Source organism: Stomoxys calcitrans, chromosome 5 (genome assembly GCF_963082655.1).
Source record: "Stomoxys calcitrans chromosome 5, idStoCalc2.1, whole genome shotgun sequence".
Lineage (NCBI taxonomy): Eukaryota > Metazoa > Arthropoda > Insecta > Diptera > Muscidae > Stomoxys > Stomoxys calcitrans.
This window is the reverse complement of record NC_081556.1, coordinates 76,578,270-76,594,326: the sequence shown is the minus strand read 5'-3', so window position 1 is coordinate 76,594,326 and position 16,057 is coordinate 76,578,270. Positions and strand designations below refer to the sequence as shown.

General features: G+C 36.3%; 1 protein-coding gene across 4 annotated transcripts in view; it reads right to left on the bottom strand.

Moving 5' to 3' along the window:
• Positions 1–16,057, bottom strand: part of LOC106081062 (heterogeneous nuclear ribonucleoprotein K) — a 155,132-nt gene that overhangs the window by 97,213 nt on the left and 41,862 nt on the right. Inside the window, exon 1 of one of the 4 annotated variants that reach the window (XM_059369201.1) lies at positions 2,313–2,653. The exons of the other annotated variants lie outside the window; for them this stretch is intronic. The gene's annotated coding sequence lies outside the window, so the exon portion shown is untranslated. Of the gene's footprint in view, positions 1–2,312; positions 2,654–16,057 lie in introns of those variants that run through there. 4 annotated transcript variants of the gene reach the window in all.

Here is a 16,057-nt window from a genome sequence, read left to right as displayed (position 1 = left end):
AATAAAACCCAACATATATCAATATTTGGCACACTCATAGAATTTAGTCTGTTGATAATAGCAAAATTGGAGGCCAACGTGGCGCAGAGGTTAGCATGTTCGCCTATGACGCCAAACGCCTGGGTTCAACTCCCGGCGGGAACAGCAACAAAGTTTCAGCGATGGTTATCCCCTTACTAATGCTGGCTACATTTATAGGTATACTGCCATGTTAAAACTTATCTAGCAAGTGATGACGCTATGCGGCACGCCCTTCGGACTCGGCATAAAAAGGAGGCCCCTTATCATTGAGCTTAAACTTTAATCGGACTGCAATCATTGATATGAGAGAGGTATCCATGTTCCTTAGTGGAATGTTCATGGGAAATTAAGTAGTATTAAGTAGATGCTGTCTGCTATTGTCTTTATTTAGGTTAGGTTAGGTGAGGTTTAAGTGGCAGTCTGCCATCAGACTCCCTTATATCCTGTTGTATCCATTGTGATACAACAGGAACAGAAGAAGGAAGATGCCTTCTAGTTCCTACCGTTGAACCGTCCAGATCGCTTTAAAAAGCCCAATAAATCAGACAGTTTCTCAAAGAAATGAGAACCTAAAGCGGAACTCCTTCTGACTGCTAGTGCGGGACACACACACACAAAAGGTGTTCTATAGTCTCTTCATCTTCGATGTCCTCACAGCTTCTGCAAAAGTCGTTGCTGGCAACCTTCAGTCTGTCAGCATGTTTTCCGATTAGACATTGTCTGTAGTTAATTTTGTTGCAATTTATGCAGTTTTAGCAAAAATTCAATTTTAGAATAGCTGATGGCTGAAGAAAAGTAAATTGCTAAAAATGTCTGCTGCTTCATGTATGAGGGGATTGTTAGTTTATGCTGACCAAAGAATCGAGAAGTGTATTTCTATTCGAACGCCCAAATAAAAAACTACAATAATAAGCTGGACTATAATTAAAAACCATCAAAACAAACAACAAGCCGAAGAGTTTACTAAATGAACACACATATGTTTGCTAACAGAGCAATCGCATCTGCCTTCCCATTTTCAACAAGCAAAAACTGTTGTTTTAGCGTACTTTTTGCTAGTTTGAATAATAGTTTTAGTTGAGTGTGCGGGTGCCGACGGGTCTGATATCTGTTGAAAAAAATCTTTCCTTAGCATAGGGTGGAACACCAAATGATGATATCGACCGCACACTCAACGTTCAAGCTTCATTAAATAAAATTTTGTCTTTGAATAATAAAACATTATCCTAAAAGAGATCTTAAATTTCATCATGAAAAAATACTTCTAAGAGCTGGAAGATCTACTAAAGCATTATATGCAATTCTTAAAATTGGGTGTTTAAGTAGTAAAGGTAGAGGAGTTGGTTTTACATACACTTTTTGTTATAGTTTTTAACAAGTTTTACCCTGGACAGGTACACTAGACCTTAAAAATATTAAAACTAAAAAAAGTTGTTCAAATCAAAATAGATGTTGTGCACTTCGTGATCATCATCATCTATTAAATATGTCTTCAATCATGAGAATTGTATTCAAATTTCATCGCTTGCATTGTCCTATGAATAAAGAGACAAATTGTTATGATTATCACGAGTGAAAAGTCTGCTACGCAAAATCTTAGAATTCTTCAAGTCCTTAGTGGAGATTACTTTTAATTTGTATATCATAGATATCCTCTCCCACATTTGCGTAATTAATTGTTAAAAGTTGAGTGTTTCCTACATGTAAAAGTAGGACAAGTGGCATTAAGTTTCGGTGGTAATTTGTCCGATATCTTAGAAAATCAAATTAAAACGGCAGATTTTTTTGTCAATATTGCAGAGAGAAATGTTTGCTAAAACAGCAATCATATCTGTATTCCTCTTTTTAGCAGACAAAACTGATTGGTTTGCTATTTTGAGCAACAAATTTTATTAACTGTATTTTAAACCGATTTTTTTAAAAAAAATTTGTTAAATTTTGTTAAAAAAATTAATTCAATAAATTTGTTTCTTCCATTGGATCTTTTTCATCACAATATCAAGAATGTCACATTTAAGTCATGTCTATTTAACAAGTTTTTATATTAATCAAATCTTGAAAAACCGGTGACCCCAAAAGTTTTTAAATACTGGTATGTATAAGTTTGACAAAAAAAAGCAAATAAAACTTTTACGAGTCACACAAATTTATAAAATCCAGTTTTCTTCTTTTACTTTCATTTAGTTCAATTTATACGTTATGTAATAAAAAAAAATTGGTTTTTTAAGTATTTATTGTCTTTTGTTCTTGCATAGAGAAAGATAGTAAAAATTGTTTGATGATGCAATTACCTTATTTAGACTTGGAGCTAATTGTATTGAAAAATGTTGACAACTAGTTAATATTATTAATATATTGTTGGATATATATGTACATAGAGTTGTAACGGTGTTTGTTAGATGTATATAAGTTGAGATTCTTGGATCGATTTGTTTTTATGTTCATAACAAATTATCACTGTTTTACTAAATGCTATAGGGGTTTGTTTGTTGGCTGTTAACTGGGCTTAGTTTGGGATTTATTTAGTTGCACTAATTATCACAAAATTGTTATTTAAAGATTTACATATATATGTGTGTATTTTTTTTTTTTCAAAAGCTATAAAACAAGCTGTATAACAGAGCACTATGTTATATGTAAAATGAAGAAGACTTGTTGTGTGGATGATGCAGGTTGGAGCTCTGTACCCCAAGAAGCTTTAGAAATTACTAATGCCTATAGAAATGAAACAGGGTTATTTATTGAACGCCATTACTAATCTAATGAAAAAATTGACATTCGAAAAGGGACACTGCTCAAGTTCCAGGTCCAATAGAAAGGACAAACGAGATAGAAAGAGCTATTACAACGGAAGGGTTTGACCACCGGAAACCGTTGACCAATCACAAAGAATTAGAACAGAACACCTCAGTGCAGTGACCATAGTAACTCCACCTGTTTCGAAGCCACTATCTCTGCTCGAATGCAGAAGTGTGGGTGAGGAAATTAACCACGAAACGCCACTAGATTTAGATCGGAAATAGCCCTCAATTGCTATGCTTACTAGATAAGACAATTACATTTAGACTGAATTGGTCAACAGCAGTCTGCTGCTGCTGTCCTTTTGTCCTTCGAGAGGGAAGGGGAGGAAATCAAATTTCATATCGGATGGATGGATGGTCGGTTGGACGAGGGCAACTTGGGCCAATAAAAATCCTACACATAAATTGATCATTAAATATTCTATATTCGAATTGAGAATGACATGCGAAGTTTGCTGCATTGTAAAGTGACAAAGACAGAACGAGCACCCACCATGCAACTGGCATAAAAAAGGACAATTGTACAGTACGTAATTGTGTGTCCTACGGGGGGTTTTTTTGGTTAGTACAACTGAATTAGGGGAAATATATAACCATGGCAACCATAACTAGAAGTGTAATTACATAAATCGGTGGAAGTGAACATCGACGTCCATAAAAAATACCTTAACTAACAGAATAACTCGCCACATATCCCAGAATATGGGCGTTATTCGAAATTCAAACGGAAAAAACGCAAATAGCCCTCCCAACACATGCACGCATTAAAGATGCATAGAGAGGCGGGGAAGTACTTAAGATAGAAGGAAAAATTAAAAGAAAAAAACTTAATAACACTGCATTTAATATTGACAAGAAAATTTGTGTATTAAAACCAAACTTATTTGCTTCTTTCCTTCAGCCTTCAGCCAAATTAAATACAAAGCCAATGCCCACCCATACCCATTCCATTCCGCCGGCCAACATATTAATTAATTATCTCGAAAAGAAGGCACCAAAGGAAAATCGACAAGAACAAAAAAATAAAAAAAAAACAATTGCTTAGTTAATTACCAGTAAGATACTTGGATGTGTTGTCCACTTGTAACAATTCACTGATTTCCCAGAGAGTACTACCCAAAGTCAAGAAATGCACAATCATATTTAATTGATGTTAAATATTTTGTTTAACCCATAAACGGCGAATGGGTAAAAAAATACCCAAGAATAGAGCTGTCTTAGAAAATTCTTGCTTGAGTTAGAAAAGAGCTATCCTTATGAAATTTGGATTGGAGTAAAGTAGACAAATGAAAATTTTCGATAGTCGGCAATTTTTTTAATATTCAAAAAATCAAATGAAAAATTTTCTCAAAATTCTTAGGATTGATTATATATTAAAAATATAATATGCAGCAGTTGCTGTAGGTGCAATTTTATGTGAAAATAATTAAAATCCACTTTTATTCGGCAAATGGTCATAGAATATTAAGAAAATTATTTCTTTGTTGTAAAGACATAGTGGTTTAAGAAATATAAATAACTAGCTGACCCGGGCCCGCTACGCTGCCCCTTCTTCTACTTTATATGGAACAAAACTATTCTTTGCAAATTTTTTTTCGACAATTAAAGAGCTTACGTAAAGGGTGATTTTTTTGAGGTTAGGATTTTCATGCATTAGTATTTGACAGATCACGTGGGATTTCAGACATGGTGTCAAAGAGAAAGATGCTCAGTATGCTTTGACATTTCATCATGAATAGACTTACTAACGAGCAACGCTTGCAAATCATTGAATTTTATTACCAAAATCAGTGTTCGGTTCGAAATGTGTTCAAATTTTGACAAATTTTGTTCAGCGATGAGGCTCATTTCTGGTTGAATGGCTACGTAAATAAGCAAAATTGCCGCATTTGGAGTGAAGAGCAACCAGAAGCCGTTCAAGAACTGCCCATGCATCCCGAAAAATGCACTGTTTGGTGTGGTTTGTACGCTGGTGGAATCATTGGACCGTATTTTTTCAAAGATGCTGTTGGACGCAACGTTACGGTGAATGAACACATTTCGAACCGAACACTGATTTTGGTAATAAAATTCAATGATTTGCAAGCGTTGCTCGTTAGTAAGTCTATTCATGATGAAATGTCAAAGCATACTGAGCATCTTTCTCTTTGACACCATGTCTGAAATCCCACGTGATCTGTCAAATACTAATGCATGAAAATCCTAACCTCAAAAAAATCACCCTTTATAATACCATGATACGAAAATAGTATATGTATATCGCTTGACAAATAGTATAACAATATATATGCATTTATCTGAATCCCATATTATCTTTTGGTGGGTTTAGGAGGTTGTGTGGACCACCAATGTGGACTCCCAAAAGTGAATTTCGTGCTCAACTCCCAAATACCTCTTAAGCGAGCTTCATATTGCCATGATCGGTAAATATGTATGTCCAATTTAGGGGTGTTTTCGGTCCCCAGACACTTAGCTCTGACAATAATATAAGCAGCGTGCCCTACTTTAATTTATTTAAACCCCATATTACCATTGGTTTAAGGGGAGTTTTTTAAATGAGGCGTCCCCCAAACACTTGGCCCCAAAATTGGTTATCGAATTCGTTTTATAATCTCAAATACCTTTCATTTGAGCCACATATTGCCATAGTCGGAAAATTTCTTCTCTTTGGGGGGTGTTTTGGGGAAGAGACGGTGCCCCAAATACATGGTCCCACATTTGGATATCAGATTCGTATTCTTCTCCCAAATACCTTTATTGGAACCCCATAATAATTGCTGTTTGTGGGGTGCTTTGGGGAAGGGGTAGACCCCCAGCAATTGCTCTCAATAATGTATATATCAAATTCCATTTAAATCAGACAAGAGAATCGAGGATCAGGCGTTAATGGGTCAATTAATATTTTAATCTTCTTTGAAAGCGAAGTCGCTTTTACTGACACGCTAGATTTTTTTTTTTAATTTTTCTTTAAAAAAAAAAATTGTTGAAAAAAATTAATAACTGAATACTAAATTTCCCAAGATCATTCCATTCGGGAACAGGGTATGTTCTATAATAGTTGCTCTAAATATTGAATATTCGATATTTCATCAATATCGTACAAGGGAATCGAGGATCAGGCATTAATGGGTCAATTAATAATTTAGTCTTCTTTGAAATCGAAATCGCTTTTTATTTCCAAGTTAGAAAGTAATCGAACCCAGTTCAATGAGTTCAGATTTAATTGATTTCACCAAAGGATTTTTCTCTGTAAAACTTGGGGTTTTCTTTACCTTTTTTGCTTTGTCAGCTGAATTTCATGTATATATTGAACAAACGATTCGATTCCAAATTTTCGGTAGTGACTTTTTATGGATTTCTTGCCATGCCTTCGACTACACCTTCTAAATTGGATAGGTTTCTTGGTTTGTTTATTTGTTCCGCATAGACTCAAAAACGACCGAACTGATTTTCATCCAAAAACCTGCCCAAATGGATATATAGACCAATTATGACAACTTGGGACTTAAAAGAAATGTGGAAATGGAATCTTACATCTAATTTCAGGGCTAAATGACTGACCCCAAAATACCAAACAGAATGTATTTACCAACATGGCAATATGGTTGGAGGCCACCGTAGCGCAGAGGTTACCATGTCCACCTATGACGCTGACCGCCGGGGATAGAATCCTGGCGAAAACATCAGAAAAAATTTTCAGCTGTAGTTATCCTCTCCTAATGCTGGCGACATTTGTGAGGTACTATGCGGTGTTAAAACTTTTCCCCAAAGAGGTGTCGCATTGCGGCACGCCGTTCGGACTCGGCTGAAAAAAGGAGGCACTTTTTTCCTGCCGATTTTTGTACCCACCAACATGGGATGGGGGTATATTAATCTAGTCATTCTGTTTGAAACACCTCGAAATATTGATCTAGGAACCCATAAAGTATATCGTCTCGTCTTGACATTCTGATTCGAACTAGCCATGACTGCCGTTCGGACTCGGCTGTAAAAAGGAGGCCCCTTTTTCTCCCGATTTTTATACCCATCAATATGGGATGGGGGTATACTAATCTAGTCATTTCGTTTGTAACAACTCGAAATATTCATCTAGAACCCCAAAAAGTGTATATATTCTTGATCGTCTTGATATTCTGATTCGAATTAGCAATGTCCGTCCGTCCGTCCGTCTGTCGAAATCACGATAGCGGTCGCACGCGTAGAAGTATTTTGCACAAATACTTTATATTGATGTAGGTCGTTGGGGATTGCAAATGGGCTATATCGATTCAGATTTGGATATATCTCCCATATAATCCGATCTCCGGTTTTGACTTCTTGAGCCCATGGAAGCCACATTTTTGTCCGATTTGGCTGACTGTCTTCCAACAACTGTGTTAAGTACGGTCCAAGCCGGTCTATAACCTGATATAGCTCGCATATAAACCGATCTCCCTGGTGTTCTGTTATGACTCAAATCGGTTCAAATCGGTCAAGAACATGATATTTGATTTGACTTCTTGAGCCCCTACCAGCAGCGATTTTTACCCGATTTGGCTGAAATTTTGCATATAGTGTTCTGTTATGACTCTCAACAACTGCGCAAAGTACGATCCAATTCGGTCTATAACTAGATAAAGCTCCCATATTTTAGCAGAATCCATGGTGGTGAGTTCCCAAGGTTCGGCCCGGCCAAACTTAGCCGGGTTTTACTTGATTTCATTTTCAAGTTTTTTTTTGCTGTTAGTGCGAAGATCATTTAATTTTACGATTGTTGTTTGTTTTTCTTTCGAGACGAGCTCAATGATTTACTAAGTTTTACTTCAAAACAAATATTTGTTTAATATTTTACAACTACATAAAGACGAAAAGAAGACTTCAATGATATTTACATATATAAAATTGTACCTGTATAATCAATTGTTTTTAATATTGAAACTACTAATTACTTCCGTAAACCAAAACGGGTTTCAAAAATCTCATTCCATATTTAATCCGACTTAAATAAACAAATGCAAATTTTGCCCATGAACATTCCACTAAGGAACAGGAGCAAACTCCTCACATATCAATGAGTGCAGTCCGATTCAAGTTTAAGCTCAATGATAAGGGCCTCCTTTTTATAGCAGAGTCCGAACGGCGTGCCGCAGTGCGACACCTCTTTGTAGAGAAGTTTTACATGGCATAGTACCTCACAAATGTTGCCAGCATTAGGAGAGGAAGACCACCGATGAAAATTTTTTTCTGATGGTCTCGCCAGGATTCGTACCCAGACGTTCAGCGTCATAGGCGGACATGCAAACCTCTGCGCTACGGTGGCCTCCACTAAATAAACCGTCTGCCGGAAAATTGAGTTGTTATTATACTTTTTAATGATTTTATTTCAAGTAATCAGTAGCAAAACTCTTCTATTAGATCATTTCTATATTTAAGTGCTCCTTTCAGGTATTTGTACAAGTTTAGCCAGCTAAAAACTTCCCCACCATTTAGGACATTAATAATTTCTATAAAAAAACGCGTATACTTTTAAGTATTGGCCAACAACCCATAAAATGTTCCAATGTTTCTGCTCCCCCAAGGTAACACAGAGAATATCGTTCCTCATCTGCAGTCCTGTATTTATTATAATTCAACCAAAGAAAATCTCCTCTAGCTTTCATTATTAAGGTTATTTGTTCTTGGCCGTAATTATCATTGCAGTAAAGTGGGCCAGCCCTGAAGTCAAGGAATTTAAAAGATGCGTTTTTCACTTCGCTCAGCATGTTGTATATATTCAATATAGGCCTTGCTTTTTATTTCCGTCAATTTTACACTACTGCTCGGAATATTATACTCTGTTAGATGACAAGAAAACGTCATAAAACAGCCTAAATCTTTATCTGACAGTTTCACGGCATGTATAAGTGGTAGTCTGTGATTATCCAGATCAAATAGTATTGGGTTGCCCAAAAAGTAATTGCGGATCTTTTTAAAGAAAGTAAATGCATTTTTAATAAAACTTAGAATGAACTTTAATCAAATATACTTTTTTACACTTTTTTTCTAAGGCAAGCTAAAAGTAACAGCTGATAACTGACAGAAGAAAGAATGCAATTACAGAGTCGCAAGCTGTGAAAAAATTTGTCAACGCCGACTATATGAAAAATCCGCAATTACTTTTTGGGCAATCCAATACTTTTGCCTGGTATTGTAAATGTAGAGAATACTTAAATATATACCCCGGCTGGAATCCGGTATCCAAGGCAAGGAGGTAATTTGGAGTAGATTCAGGTAGTTTCAAATTTGTCTTTATAAAATAGCGATACAGTTTATCCACCCCGCTCAAATGGGAATTCCCCCATATATGTGCTCCGTAACTATGAATAGAACGGCAAACGGCTATAAACATCTTTCATTTCGCCGTCAGGTTGATAGAAGGTTCAGAAGTAAAATTTCTCCATTATTTCGGACTGAATCTGGTTCACTTCCATGCCCCACCTGTCACAGTACGATTCTAGGTTTTCTATCATCCGCTGCAAAATCGTTGGGCTATCAGCCATTATAACTATGTCATCCGAGTACATTAAATTTGTAATTTATTTATTTACACCCGCACAACAAGAATATAAAATTCTTATAATTAACGTGCGGGTAGTATCTCCAACAATTGTACATGGTAAACACTTAAAACTAAGAATCTATAGTTATACAATACATCACAGATTTTGAATGAATAACTTACTAACGGAAAAACTAACATTTGTGGCTTTGTAGATTTGAAGTTAAAAGAAAAAAAAAACAAAAGTGAATTTATCAATAAAAGAGGAATTAATAGACTAAGTTGATCCGAAAAAAAAGAAATTAAGGTAAGTATAAAGGAATAAAAATAAATATATAAATGAATCTTAACATTTATCAACTTAAAGACGCTGAACGCCTGGGTTCGAATCCTGGCGAAACCAACAGAAAAAATTGTCAGCGGTGGTTTTCCCCTCCTAATGCTGGCGACATTTGTTAGGTACTATGCCATGTAAAACTTCTATCCAAAGAGGTGTTGCACTGCGGCACGCCGTTCGGACTCGGCTATAAGGAGGCCCCTTATCATTGAGCTTAAACTTGAATCGGACTGTACTCATTGATATGTGAGAAGTTTGCCCCTGTTCCTTAGTGAAATGTTTATGGGCAATTTTACTAAGGAACGATAGAAGCGAAACTCATCAGGGCAGCTTCTTTTTATATAAAAACTGTCTATACAAATTTTATTTAATGATCTCAGGTATGAAGTATTTACGGTATCAAGTTTTTAAATATCCATATAAAATATATGTACAGACTAGACTAAAATTAATCATCATGCCAACAGCTTGGGACCATGCACAAAATGTCAATACAGTTCACCCTAACTAAAAAAGTAAATTTCCAAGAAATAATCCATAATCAAAAGAATACACGCCGCATGCAATACACTTAACATGGGGTATGGGGCAAAATGCAAGCACATATCGAGTCACAAATAAAATTTATGTACATAATAAATGGACACAAAATGATGACAAAACTATTTTTCTACAATTACAAACAACTGCATGTTTAGTTGTGTCAATATCAGCTGATTCTTTTCGCATTTTACATAATTTATTTGCATGTCTCCCCCTCAAACTCTATAATCCAAAGGACAATAGATGTGTTTTTGCTCCAACGTCAATACAGTACAAAAGTATACATTAATCAGTATGCGTAATGATATTAAACAAGTAAAACCGTGCTTCGGCCGATCAAGAAGTTCGACCGGGCCGAATCTTATATACCCTCCACCATGGATCGCATTTGTCCAGTTCTTTTCCCGGCTTCTAGAGGAGTATGAAAAAGAGCAGTTTTGTCAATATGTATTCGTAAATACATCGGTTCATTGAAATCGTGCCATTAAATTGGTTAGATCATTTTTGGTTGGGCATAGATTGATACAGTACCTAATGGGTATGGGTATTAGACATAACACTCGGACTGTGTTTCCTTTCGTTATTGTCTATCTTGTTATCTCGGTTCGCAAAAATTTTTGGTATATTTTTGCCTTACCTTATTTCAATAGGAAACGTTTCCATTCCTAGCATTCAAAAGTGAATTAAAACACACCTAATCAATGCCAGTGTGTGTTTTATTTTATAAATGCAAGCGAAAACGTCAATAGAACTTTTACGGATATTTTTATTCTTCACATTTAATATTTATAATTGAAGCACTTGGATTAGCGACAGCAAGGATGTTTAGACTTATTGCAGTGGAGAACAAACGAATCAGTTATTAGTATGAAACTCAAAGAAAAAGTCAACCGAATACCTGGGAAAATCAACAAATGCATATGAATAGCTTGGTAAACATTTTAAAATGACAGGCCAGAAGAAGAGATTGCTATAAGCGGGGGAGAGAGTAATAAATACACATATGTATGTATGAAGGAACGCAAAACAAGAACTATGTCACAAAAAATATTGCCAGCAATTGGAATAGCACTTTCCTCAAATATAAAAGGAAATACTAATCGTACCATACATGAAACAGATATAGAAGCGGCAAATAGATCGCAGGGTTTCAGATTTGATCAAATCAGAATATACATGCAGAGGTTGGGTTCGAATATTGGCGAGAGCATCAAAAAAATTCTCAGCGGTGGTTATCCCCTCCTCATGCTAGCAACATTTGTGAGGTACTATGCCATGTAAAATATGCTGCCCAAAGATGTATCGCACTGCGACACGCCGTTGGGACTCGGCTATAAAAAGGAGATCCCTTGTCATTGAGTTTAAACTGGATCCGGACAGCACTCATTGATATGTAAGAAGTTTGTTCCTGTTCCATAATGGAATGTTCATGGGCAAATTTGCATATGTAATCTGACAAGAAAAATTATCTGTACAAAGTTTCAGTTCGAATTCTTTAAGACTGTAAAGTGGTTACAGCAGTGATGGTCTATATGTTGGCTACTTGTTTAGTTGCGACAACATATCATTGTTTAAGATTTGTTGTTGTAGCTAAAGCACCTACATAAATTTTTCAAAATTTTAAACTTGATAAATAAGTTAAAACTTTAAACATTTTTATAATTAGCGCTCTGTCTTCCGTAGCCTTTTGACCACGTCAAGATGTTCACACATCCCACCAGTATGTATTAGTGAGGGAGAATAACAGTTGTTGTTGTTGTTGTAGCAGTTTGTTGTGTTCTATCTTTCGTCTGCTTGATTCTGTTGAGTGTCAAGACCCAGGAACTCTGCGACTAAGATGGGGTGCGTCCACAGGGATCTGGGTTTGAGTCGAGTGGTTCTGGCCGGGCAGTTAAACAGGTGACGAGTGTCGTGCGGTCGCTGGTTACAATCGGGACATACATCTTTCAGGTCGGCATCAATCTTTGCTCTGTAGGAGTTGAGACGGCTGTATCTGCCGGAACGTAATTGAGCCAGAACTACTCTGGTTTGCCGGGGGAGGTCAATTTCTTCAGGTGCAATGGGAGGCGGTCGTTCTCCAAGGACTACATTCACCCGATATAGATCTACCTAAAGGCTTCTGGGCGGTGGGTGGATATCTATCCACAAGATGATGTAGATCTACCTAAAGGCTTCTGGGCGGTGGGTGGATATCTGTCCACAAGATGATAATTTGGATATTCTCTGCGATAACAGCCCAAAAGGTATTGCTAAGACAGCATGTAGTTATGTCTTCGCACTGATAGGATCTTTGCCTCCTGATGGAGGTGGTCCACATGAGTTCTAAGGAGACAGCCCGTCGCAATTCGGAGGGCGGCATTCTGACAGATCTAAATATTATTTTACTGCGTGTCACAAAGTTGACGACACCACACTGGCGCTGCATAACTTATCACAGACCGACCAATTGCTTTGTACGTGGTCAACAAGGATTCTTTGTCTGCACCCTTGTTTCTACTTTTGACTTTATCGCAGATTGACTTTGACTTTATGCAAACAGTAAAAACAGGTTGTTTATGTTCTCGCCAGGATTGGAAGTCAGACGTTTTCTGTTATAGGAGCACGTTTGAACTTACGCGCCAGTGTTGCCATTTTCATAAATCCGCAAAAGTTTAATCTAATTGTACGGTATCCTAATTATTTTTCAGTTCTGTCCGAAATTATTTTTTTTTGTCTAAGTTTATGACATTTTTGACGTTGGTATCATTCGTCGGAAATGTATGTCATATACGTCGGAATTTCCGACAGACCATCTCTGCTGTGGAGTGTGACCTCGACTCCGACCCGAGTTTCAGTGTCGGAGTCCGGTTTAGGTAATTACTATAAAATCGACTCCAGCTTCAAAACCTCAACTTCGCAGCCCTGATTTTTACAACATAGGAACAACCGAAGGAAAATAACCGTAAGTTCACACGGGTCGGAACTTTGTGCTCCGACTTGTGTGGTGTACATCATCATCAACTCAGCTCAGCTGGTAGCTAAGATAAGAGTGGCCGTCTTCTAAAGACTCACAAAGACAGCAGCGACAGATCAAAGGCCTCTTGTGGGAATCGAACCCACAACCTCCGCTGTGGCAATCCGCTATCAACTCGGCTACCGGGACCAGTGAAAGGTAGAGCTGGCAAACAATCCATTGCACTATCGATAATTCAATTTATGCATCAATATCGATAGTTTTCAACATTATCGGAAACATTCCCTGGGTCATAGTCATAGGTGTGAGAAATTCCAACTTTGGATGATAAAGTTAAGTCAGAAGGCCAAAGCCTAAAAAGGGTTTAGTTCTCAGATCAAACATTTGTAAGACGCTATTAATAAATCCTTTATCGAAGATGGATCAACCAGTCTCTCAAATATAGCTCGCGTATATCTAATAAGACGTTGTACAGGTACCCAGGTATGTAGTGGTTATTCAAAGCTCGACCCGGTTGAGTTTACGCCGTTTTAACGTGTTTTCTTTGTAAATATAAACGTTTTATTATATATTTAACAAATTTGTCGATACTATTGAAATTATCGATGGTTAAGGAGAAAAATATCGAATAGAGTTAATATCGATAATTTGCCAGCTCTAGGGAGACGCCAGGCGGAACCGGCTCTTGCTTAAATACTGAGTGCCTGTGATACTCGACACACCTATGGATCGGAACGAGCTTGCTCACCTATGGAGCTTGGCGCGGATCGCCACCTCCAAATATGAGAATGTGGCTACAACAAAAACAACATTCACGCGGCGATCGGTCCTATGGACCGGAACGAGCTATATCACCTATGGAACTTTATGAGGATCGCTACCTTCACATACAAATGTGGTTACAACAACGACAACCAACTAGAAAACGTAAAAAGTGTGACAGTTCTGACTAGTCTCCAAAAAAAAAATAAGAATCTAAATTGGAACTCATTCTACTTGACAGTGCGGGACATATTAACAGTAGATGTTCTATTATTTCAAATTCCTGGGAGCCATTTAGTTAATCAGCATATTCTCCATTCTGATAGTGGCCTGTTAGACGGGAGACGAAAAGTGAAATTTCTATTCTAGCTAACGAAGTCAAAGCGAACCCCCTCTTCAAGTATAAATTACGTAACATAATCTTAGAGCGTTCAGAGACCCCAATTTGTGAAAATGTGTCATCTTTTGTCCTTCGGCCCTTATTCCGAAGATTTAGACTACAGTTTGCTAGCGGTATACCCAACGATTCCAGTTTCCCTGGTATGTGCAAGGCACTTACTAGTCCTGCAAGCTCGTCTGTAACTTTCTTTCTTGTAACTTTGTGACCCGGCCAACCCAGAGACGCATTGAAATATCGTCGGGGCTCAACCGAGGCTTTAGTTTATAAAGGACTGCCAATATTACCTAGCCTACTAAAAAACAAAAAAAATTAACAAAAAATCTATAAATGGTAAAAGTGGGAAAGTTTAGGAGCAATGGTTTTAATCTTCCGTCAAAACTACATTTAGGATATAAAATTTAAAAATTTAAAAAAAAAATTGTAAAAACAAAACTAAAAACAATATTTGAGAGAAGACGGCAAACCATATAAAATTTGTTTGCTTAAAACAAAGTAAATAAATAAATAAAACAGAAAAGTGCACCCAAATCAAAATGACCCATGACATGAAATAATTTATAGTTGTATCCAGGCGTTTGTTTGTATATCCTGCAGTATCTATACATTGTGAACAACAAATTTACATTCATAAATGCCCGAGGGTATGGGGAGTGTTTAATTTATTTTCCACAAGGTCCTCTACTCCTAATTATTGCAATTCCATTGTAATTAGCATAAAAGCATTCTAGCCTGATAACAGTAAAAAAATGACACAATAGCATATTTGTACAAATCGCTCTGTATCCAAAGAGAGAATGGAACTAAACTCTAATTACAAAGAATAGTGTAGAAAAGAGACGGACAGAAGACCACTCTGCTGTTGGGGGAAAAGTGTCAAATCAGAAGGGAAATGATGATTTTGTTTTCGCCTGTACACCAAATGGCACAAAACAAATAAACAGAAATGGTATACTGGTGTATGTGGATAAGTTAGAGTGAGGTAATAAAAGCACAAAAACCATGCTAAAGAGCTTTTAGCCAAGATAGAAAAACGAGCGTCCATTTGATAGCGGTAAAGTTGACCTCGTTTAAATTTAAAATTTCATTAATAAAATATAATTTTAGCATTGTCAATGAAACTTTCGAAAACAACATTAGGACAACTCCAACTCTTTAATTGAGATCATCAAAGCAAATTGACCTACATTGTATTGAATTGCAAATTTGCCCATGAACATGGTAAAATAGGGGGCGAACTTCCCTGATATAAAGGAGTACTGTCTGATTCTAGTTTTAGCTTAAGCTTAGCCGGCTCAATTTAGCCGAGTCTGAACGGCAAATAGTGGTTCAGTTTTTTATTGGCCAAAAATCTGTAACTTTTGAACAGAAAGAGATTTTAAAATCATTCTTTTTTTTATTCCACAAATAACATTCTTTCAGTTATAAAAACATTAAAACCAGTTCAGTATTTATTGATCAACTTAAGGTTGAAATTTAAGTTACGAAATTTTTTAAATGCACGCGTTTCTTTTTTTTCCTTTTTTCATATTCTACACTTATTAAAGAAGGTCATACGTTGGTAAATAAACTATTTAAAACAAAAAAATCTAAAATTTAAAAACAAAAATATATATTAAAAAATAATAAAAAAAAAATTAAAAAAAGTAAACAAAGTAAACAAAAACAAACAAAAATATAAAAAAATAACAAAAATATAAAAAAATAACAAAAATATAAAAAATAA